This window comes from Formica exsecta, unplaced genomic scaffold (assembly GCF_003651465.1).
Source record: "Formica exsecta isolate Colony F162 unplaced genomic scaffold, ASM365146v1 scaffold380, whole genome shotgun sequence".
Lineage (NCBI taxonomy): Eukaryota > Metazoa > Arthropoda > Insecta > Hymenoptera > Formicidae > Formica > Formica exsecta.
Window position 1 is genome coordinate 53,063 of NW_021851043.1, and position 9,055 is coordinate 62,117.

At 38.8% G+C, this 9,055-nt stretch overlaps 2 long non-coding RNA genes across 5 annotated transcripts; one reads left to right on the top strand and one right to left on the bottom strand.

Annotated features, from left to right (window-relative positions):
- The first annotated feature begins 1,621 nt into the window (after window positions 1–1,621).
- On the top strand, window positions 1,622–3,798 carry LOC115239485. Its single transcript, XR_003884637.1, has 2 exons — window positions 1,622–1,978; window positions 2,374–3,798. It is a non-coding gene; the product is annotated as an uncharacterized LOC115239485 (long non-coding RNA).
- On the bottom strand, window positions 1,983–7,938 carry LOC115239484. 4 transcript variants are annotated; one of them, XR_003884634.1, is made up of 5 exons: window positions 7,779–7,938; window positions 7,354–7,692; window positions 5,844–6,033; window positions 4,896–5,015; window positions 1,983–4,710 (listed from the first exon to the last, which is right to left on the bottom strand). It is a non-coding gene; the product is annotated as an uncharacterized LOC115239484 (long non-coding RNA). The 4 variants fall into 4 exon arrangements; XR_003884636.1 differs by lacking the exons at window positions 7,354–7,692; window positions 7,779–7,938 and adding an exon at window positions 5,099–5,278 and having other exon boundaries at window positions 5,844–6,646; XR_003884635.1 differs by lacking the exons at window positions 7,354–7,692; window positions 7,779–7,938 and adding an exon at window positions 5,109–5,278 and having other exon boundaries at window positions 5,844–6,643.
- Between the last annotated feature and the right edge of the window lie 1,117 nt (window positions 7,939–9,055).

Consider the following 9,055-nt stretch of genomic DNA (forward strand, 5'->3'; position numbering starts at 1 on the left):
CTTTTTAAAGGTGACTGCCGGTAAGCCCTCTCCGTTAGGAGAAACTGCGTCTGGGGAGACGCGCGCCTTCCTTTTCGTCTTGCTTCTAATCCTCGTTGACATACTAGTTAAAGGAGTCATCGCAGCAACCTTACTGCTCGCTTCTTTTTGGGATAGTCCTTCTTTCCCTGTTGGTGAAGTCAAACAATCCATAAATGCGAGATCCAGCGGATCTCTTGGATCCTCTTCACAATCCGCGGCGGTAGCAGCTTTAATCTCTACGGCCGTCGACAACGATGAAGAAGGCCCTGCGCTCGATGAAGACCGGTGGGTTCCAGGAACCGTAGACCCCACAGGCCTGTCACTAGGGCTCCGAAACCCTTGTGGCGGTAAGTTGTTTCCTTTATCCGTTGTTTTTTCCATGTTCGTAGCCAGTTGAATTTGGTTTCTTATTCGGGGTGACCTTCCCTTAGGACGGCTGGTTTCTCTACACCTGCGAGCCCGTCCTGCCCGATCAACATCCTCCCAGTCTCCTTTGAGATCTTCCAACGGGACGAGACTGGAGAGAGCTGCTTCGGCGGCAACGTCCAGCTTTAAAAGATCTACAGATTTCTCCATGATTTTTCCCTGCGTAAGGTCGATCGACTCCTGTATTCGATTTATTTCATACATTAAAGTATCTTGATCAGTTATATGCTCCTCTTTAGACTGAACAGATGATGGACCGATCACATAGGACAAGTCGGAATCCGGTTCCTCATCAACCATATCATCTCCACGAATCGCATCAGAGAATCCAGTGACATGGACTCCACATTTCTCCTGCTGTCCGCCATCATGGGACCCATGGCCAATCAGAAAAGATCTGAGCGTATCTAGTTTCACCTGCCGGTCCATCAATTCTGATTGTAGTACATGTATTTGACCCCTCTGACTGTCCACCTTGGCCCAAAGATATCTGCGGGCACGTTCTAATTTGGTCATTTTTACAAAGAGCTCCCTAGTATAATCAGTGATACCTTCAACCACGAGTTGCACTCTCTTCCTGCAATTCAAAGGTAAATTGTTTTCTAGGGTCGTTATTTTATTTAAGACTTTAATAAATTCCTCTTCAGGGTTCCAACCCTCCGCAGTTAAGATCTTCGACGCCGACCCGCCATTATTCTTCATTAATTCCTGATCGGTAGCCAAGGAATTAACTATCGCTGTTTCATACGGCCTTGCGTATGATGACGACGGGAGAGGGTCAGGGACCAGAACCCTTCTCTCGCCGAGACCTGGGGATTCCGATTTCCCCTGGTCTGGTACGTCAATATCGTTTAACTTACTATTCATAATTTTATTTATACTTATTCTAGATATTTAGTTAACCAAACTTTCAATTTAGTTTAGTCTATAATTCTGGGACCTAAAAATTCCCCAAATTTTGGAGAAGAATCCCCAATTCTGGGAGATACTTCATTCATCTCCCCGAGTTCGCATATAACATCAAAGTAAGTTTCCGATCTATATAATACGAGTTCTAGACTTTCCCAGTTACTAATGACTTCCCCTAGTGGAAGCCCGCCGTCATAGTCACTTTCCCTTCTACTAAAATTTTATCCGTGGCGCACGAGGATCAACCACAAATTTCGAGGTGCTCGAGTTGTTATAAATGATAAGAGTGATGAAGTAAAGTTAAAGTCTGTCCTCTCAGCACGGACACCAATACGATCACAACATTAATCCGAGAACTCTTAGTAGAAATACTATCTTACTTGGATGTTATCATAACTCTGTTCAGTGTACAAGATTCGATTTTAACCTATAACGTATGTCTAACAATAACCTTTTTTTGCAGGTATCGCCCTTTTTTGGTTTTCAGGGTCGCATTTAAAGCTAGTTTGAACAATAAATAATCAATTTCCTACGTACGTACCGTTAGCTGTAGAGGTCGGCGATACCTCAGCATCCCTCGATGTGTCCTCAGCACGGCAACATGTATAATTTAAGATTCAAGGTTCGTATTTGTACTTTATTTACAATAACCATTTCATTTTAACTCCTAGCGCTCCTGCACGATGCTCGAATAAACCATATGCTTTGTTAACACAGTATTAGCTATAAATGTATATATATGCCTCAATGTTATAATACCACGCCACTCCACTCATGCCTGTCGCTAAGACTGTGTATCGCATTTTCTTTTCTAATTAATCCTCTTCATTTTGCATACGCATGACAACAACAGATTCGCAATAATAACATTAGATATTCGAGTCTAAATCAACGCCATTTCCTCATCATAAATACTAAACTATTCCTTTCCTATTGCTAATAATTAATAATTACTTAATAATTAACTATAAATAATTAACAATTTTGCAGCTATTATCTTCTATTTTTTATTTACAGATGCCAGAATTATAATTCCAGCCAGAAGGGAGCGACAAACCACTCATCTCACAATACAGAGACACACCTCTCAATTGCAAGGCATCGAGACGCTATCAGTCTTGCTAGAAGTTTCAGTCTCCTCAAAGTTCTAAAAATCTCAGAGTTTGCAATAATCAAGAGTTTGTGCAGTTTAAACAATTATTTAGAGATCAAATTTAGAAGTTATTAATAATAAGTTTCAGTCTCTAACAATCCCATCAAATACGTATTCATTATTATACACAGTTCTCAATTAGTCATTATAATTGCCATATCTTTGCTCAAATTAAAGTTTATTGCTAATCAGATTCTTTCTATTGTTGTATAGTAACACAGACCCTCCCTTATACAACTCTCATCACTAATTTTATCTCCTTAAAATTCAGTTACTCTCATGAATTACAAAATATTTAAGGACTGCATTCATTAGAAATCCGAATTTAGATTTAGTTATTTGTGATAAATTCACCATATCGTTTGCTCATTTACTCAAATCAATATATTACATCATATCCTCCTCATTGTCATACAAACTCTCCTTTATAAAATCCTATCAATAGTTAATTCTACCTCTTCATAATTCAGTTAATGTCAGAGACTCCAAAGTATTCTGAAATCCATACTACATCAATTAAAATCAAAATTCAAACTACCTATAATAGATTTCAACTTCTGACGATTCCATGTACGATTCTCATTACTGGACAATTTAAGTCTCCTCGTAATTCTAATAATCTCAGATTTAGAATTTATTTGTAGATTCAATCTCTAACATTTCCTTCAAACACGTATTCATTACATCACACAATTCTCAATTAGTCATTATGATTACTTATACTTATTCCCGCTCGTAGATACTGTCACCATTAATCGAGCGGAAATCGAACATTCGCATTTTCCGCTCGTCATCATTCAAACATTCAAATCATATTATCCTGTCATCATTGTTAACATCGATCACTCCATAATAATACAGTACAATGCAATACAATAATTCATTTACGACAACAATCCATGCGCTTCTAGCCAGAATCAAAATTTCCTTTTTTTCATCCTTAAGCTGGGTTCAGAGCCCAAACCCAGCATTCTGTCAACTACTTAAAATATTTACTTATATTGAATTAAGTTAAATCAATTTAATTAATTTAAATTAAAATTAGAATTCAAAATCATAATTATTATGACGACTCCAACTCCCAATATCACCAATACGCGTGCGCTCATCTTTTTCATCCTTAAGCTGGGTTCAGAGCCCGAACCCAGCATTCTGTCAACTACTTAAAATATTTACTTATATTGAATTAAGTTAAATCAATTTAATTAATTTAAATTAAAATTAGAATTCAAAATCATAATTATTATGACGACTCCAACTCCCAATATCACCAATACGCGTGCGCTCATCTTTTTCATCCTTAAGCTGGGTTCAGAGCCCGAACCCAGCATTCTGTCAACTACTTAAAATATTTACTTATATTGAATTAAGTTAAATCAATTTAATTAATTTAAATTAAAATTAGAATTCAAAATCATAATTATTATGACGACTCCAACTCCCAATATCACCAATACGCGTGCGCTCATCTTTTTCATCCTTAAGCTGGGTTCAGAGCCCGAACCCAGCATTCTGTCAACTACTTAAAATATTTACTTATATTGAATTAAGTTAAATCAATTTAATTAATTTAAATTAAAATTAGAATTCAAAATCATAATTATTATGACGACTCCAACTCCCAATATCACCAATACGCGTGCGCTTATCTTACTAATCTCATTTAGTCAAACTAAGTATCTTATCTTTTTATTACAATAGTACTGCATTAAAGTCTAATTAAACATATCGCCTCCATTACTTAAAAATGCCATTCCAGTTGAACAGTTCTCATGAAAACAAACTCAGCCTTTTTAAGAATTCTAGTTAAGAATAACATCAACAGTCACCTTCCTAGCAATCAGCTAGTTCTTCACATTCATAAATAGAGACCTTTGTTTGACTTTACAACTTTTGTAAATTCCTTTCGAGAAATGAAACGATTTCAGTTTATCAACGACACTCCATTCCGAGGAATAATTCCATAAAGTCAGAGATACTTCTTATCAGATTTAAGCATAACAATACACAACGCATCGCCAGTTCCCTGACATTTCTTTCTCATACTATTGTATTCGATTTCAGCACTAGCAATATCTCAAGACTCGATGCACATATCCAAAGTTCCTTTCGGCAACTTCCCTTGATGAAGGGAAGCAGCTTCCGGACGTTGACGATGCAATCCATATAATTTAGGGTTTATACATCCCAGCGCAACATTCCTGAGAACACAATACGTATCAACAACACAGTAGAAACAGTTATCACTCGTACATCAATACTAAGAAAGCCTCGACAGTATCAACGTAGATTTCAAGTGTTATTACTACGCTGATTATTAATCTGCTGTACTCATACTAAAACTAAAACCAGTACAGCAATAAATAAACGCTCCCAAATGACATACCTACATATATGTAATTCAGCGTCATTTAATTAGCACTATCAACGCAGTCTCTCCCACATGTTACCAATTACCTAGGATCTTCAGATGCGAACTGGAACATCTCAGACACGCATCCCGTTTCTGAGGGGAAGAACAGACAATTAATATTTAACATTACCATTATTATTATTATGACCTTTTTCAGCAATACATTTAGATACAACCAGGGCTTACAGCCAACCTCTCCTCCCACGTTTAACACAATAACCGCTTCCAGCAATGTGGCCTTCTTAATTATCACATACAGGCCAGCTCGTCTATCTTATCCTGTATTTTTCTCTTCCCCAATATTAATAATAAACTCAGAAACTCCGCCAGTGCACCGAGCACACAATACACGGTACCTGTCATTTATGAGGATATTCAATATGGCTGACCAACATGGCGAAGCCAAGTATAGATGGTGATTCCATAATCTGAATGCCACTGAGGGCATCAGCCAATCAGATGAGGCCACATGCCTCCATAAAGTGTATGGCATAAAACCATAGTTTATCACTGTTATATGATTATAATTATCCAAAACATAATATATTATATACGTAATTCATAGCATATCCGTCCTCAATAATCATTAATAAATTAACCGAGTTAAATCAAATTAATTTCTCAAATACTTGTTCTTCAGACAATACTCAGCAGGTAGTCAAGTAAACAGACTACCTCAAACTGCTTTACTTGTGTCAAAAGATAATTCACTTCAAAATTTAATATAAGATATTGAGTGCTAAATACTACACATTACTTCTATTATAAAGCAGACCTCACAGTCACTAGACTTCTCCTCTGCATTCATTTTATTTGAAATTTAAAGATAAAGAATAAAAATAAAAGTAAAAGTATAATCAATCCATAAGTAATGCGTCCAGCGTAAGCAGTCAATACAAACTGCTCCGCTTATCCACTTACCTCGGTCTAATTAATTCAACTAGGAGGTTGAAGTTTCTATTCTGCAAATTATTGAAACCAACAGGAGGCAAGGTTGCGAGACATCTTCTCGAGCCGAGGGCCGGCCGGCCATTTCATGCTGACGTGACGTCACACGGCATGAACGTGGCTCTGTAGATTCTCCGACATCTTGCATTTTATGCACATCACACTAATGTTAATAAACTAACTTCAACCAAAGATCACAGCGATACAAAACAATACTACCATAAAAATACAGACAATCACAAACTCTGGGGGTCGCTCCGGGGCGCATAGTATATTGTTCACTGATTTTGCCACATCACCGCTATGCTGACAAGGCTTCCTATGTCCGCTATTACGCGCACAGCTCATTACCGGATTCATTTCAGCCTTATAATTAATAACTAGAAATCGGAGCAAAAAATATTATTGTCTTATTCGACGCGCAAACACTCGAAACACGTTTCGGCACACTTTATTTTCGGTTTAACGCACTCTAAACCGGAGTTACTCCACAATTTCGGAGCACTCAACTGTCAGTGGACTTAGTCTTAGAACGCCCCAAGAGCGACCCCCAACCTAACCTTTTTTTTGCGATAGGAGGAGAAAATGCATTATGCACACCTGACCACCCGGTGTGGTCAGGTAGTGTGGAACTTGCACCTACTAAAAACTCCCCCTTGTCGCGATCACAAATGGACCGCAAATGTCGAGAAGTCTGAGACCTACTTGCGTATGAACAATCAAACATCTCGACAGCCCTTGAACACCCCCTACGTTATCAGCGATAACCTCCTCTTAGGTCCTTCCCCTTTTCCCTTTCCCCCCCTTTGGCTCCAGCCCTACCCAACCGCCCTCCTTACTTCCCCGGGTAAATTAATTGTGTAGTGTATATGTGAATGTATATAAAATGTGTATATGTATATGTACATATATATATATGTAGATCTAACCCTAGATGTGGACTTAAATTATTTCAAGCCCACCCTGGATCCCCTGTGATAATTACTTATACCCCGTTTGCATGTATATATAAAATAAAATATAAATATATTAAATCCGAATCAAAATAAGTAAATTTCAATTTTAATAGATTTGGTTTAAATAAGTAAATAAATAAAATAAAGTAAATAATGTTACCCGCTCCCCCCCGTTAATTATTGATTGAGAGCCTTCAATATTACAGTAACATAATAAAGAGCTCTCAACAAGGACCCGGAGAAAGCTATCTCCAACTGTCATCCCGGTGGATAAAACAGACGCCAGTGAACGACAGCCCTACCACCCGTTATCCAATTTAGAACACTATTGATAAAAGGCTGCCCACAGGTATCGATCTCCCCCAGCACCAGATAGTCATCCACATGCAATAATTATTGATGTATAGAGTAAAAATGAATCAATAAATAAATGAAATGAAGATTAAATTAAATGAATACAAATGAACAAAATATTTCTCATGGCCATCCAGTGCGTGTGGAATAACCTTATATGACATATATGTTACCAGTCTGAGTCGAGTTCCTCTGAAGGAAGACGGTTGCGCCTTGATATTTTTCGGCGCCTTTCCTCATCTTCCTTATCGCGCATTACCTTTTCGACAAAAGCTGAAAAGGATAATCACTTCTCTTCTGTTTCCAGAATCGCCTCTACCACGTCACCTAGAACGAAGTCTCTGCTTAACCCGAGTGCACGCTTCAATCTAATCCTTTCCGGATCCCAAGCAGGACTCTCTCAGGGTATGCCGAACGTCATCGATATCTTCTCCGCAGAAATCACAGCTTGTGTGATTTCTCTTGCCAATTCTATATAAGAATTTCGAAAAGCAACCATGACCCGTCATAACCTGTGTCATATGAAAATTCATACTTCCGAACGTTCGCGACATCCAAACCTCCAACCTCGGAACCAGCACCAACTTGGTATACTCACCCGGGAAGTTTGGCCTTTCTAAGTACCTCCTCCACTCCTCGAGCATTCTCGCAGTCTCCTCTTCTCTAACTACGTTCTTGGTGTTTCTCTCTAGGGTGCCGTTCTCTCTATGCTCTTTCATACGGTCGTAAAAGCGCTTCCGCATAGGAGCAACAAAACGTAAAGGGGGAAGTCTTGCAAGCAAAGATGCCGCGTCCCCCGAGATTGTTCTGTATGCGGAAATTATTCGTTGTGCAACCGAGCGTTGTAGACTCAAACCTCTCATCATCCTACTTGAATTTAAGGTATCGCCCCACACCGGGGCGCCATATAAAACAACGGACATGACAACGTTAGCATAAAGTCTGCGTCTCCTTTCATTTGGGCCTCTTAGGTTAGGCATAAGTCTATTTAAAGCGCGAACTACCGTACTAACTTTCATTTTAATGAACCTCATATGTTCGTTAAAAGTCCATCCACGGTCCACCATTATACCTAAGTACTTAATACTAGGCTGAAAAGTTACCAACGTATCGCCCACAGTCACGCCAGCAGGTAAGTTATGTATTCCTTTTGGATGAAAGAGAATTGCCTCGGTCTTATTGGCTGCTACTTTTAACTCTAGATTGTGAATATAATTCACCACCCTGGTGACAAACACGCATGCTCTTAGATGGGTGTGCTCAATGTCCTTACCCGTTACCACAACAAGGGTATCATCAGCATAACATAGCACGTTGCAGTGCTCCTCCTCCTCCGCAAGGACTCTGTCAAACGCGATGTTCCATAAAACTGGGCCAAGAACCGAACCCTGGGGAACACCAGCCTCCATAGGTTTTTTCCGGATTTTGCCATTCTTATCAACAAATTGAATGATTCTTTTTGATAGATATGAGTCCATGATTCTCCTGATATAGGGAGGGAAACTTTTCCTTTTCAGCGCTTTACGTATAATTCGCCAGGGAATGCTATTAAACGCATATTTAATGTCTAACCCTACCACTATCGCGTATACGTTATTTAGAACTGCGTTAAGTGTAATGTCCTTAGTTTTGTAATAGCATCACAAGTGGAACGATATTTCCTAAAACCGTATTGGTTTTCCGAAAATTCGGATTCCGAATGTTCCGTTTGCCATAGGTAGATTCGGTTCGCTAAAATTCGCTCAAAAGCCTTGGCAATTTCGTTAATTAGGCAGATAGGTCTTGCCTTTGGAAGTTCCGCATGATTTTCAATCTGAAAGCCGCCTTTGGGAATCAGAACTAAATTCGCACATTTCCATAGATCCGGAAAATTAC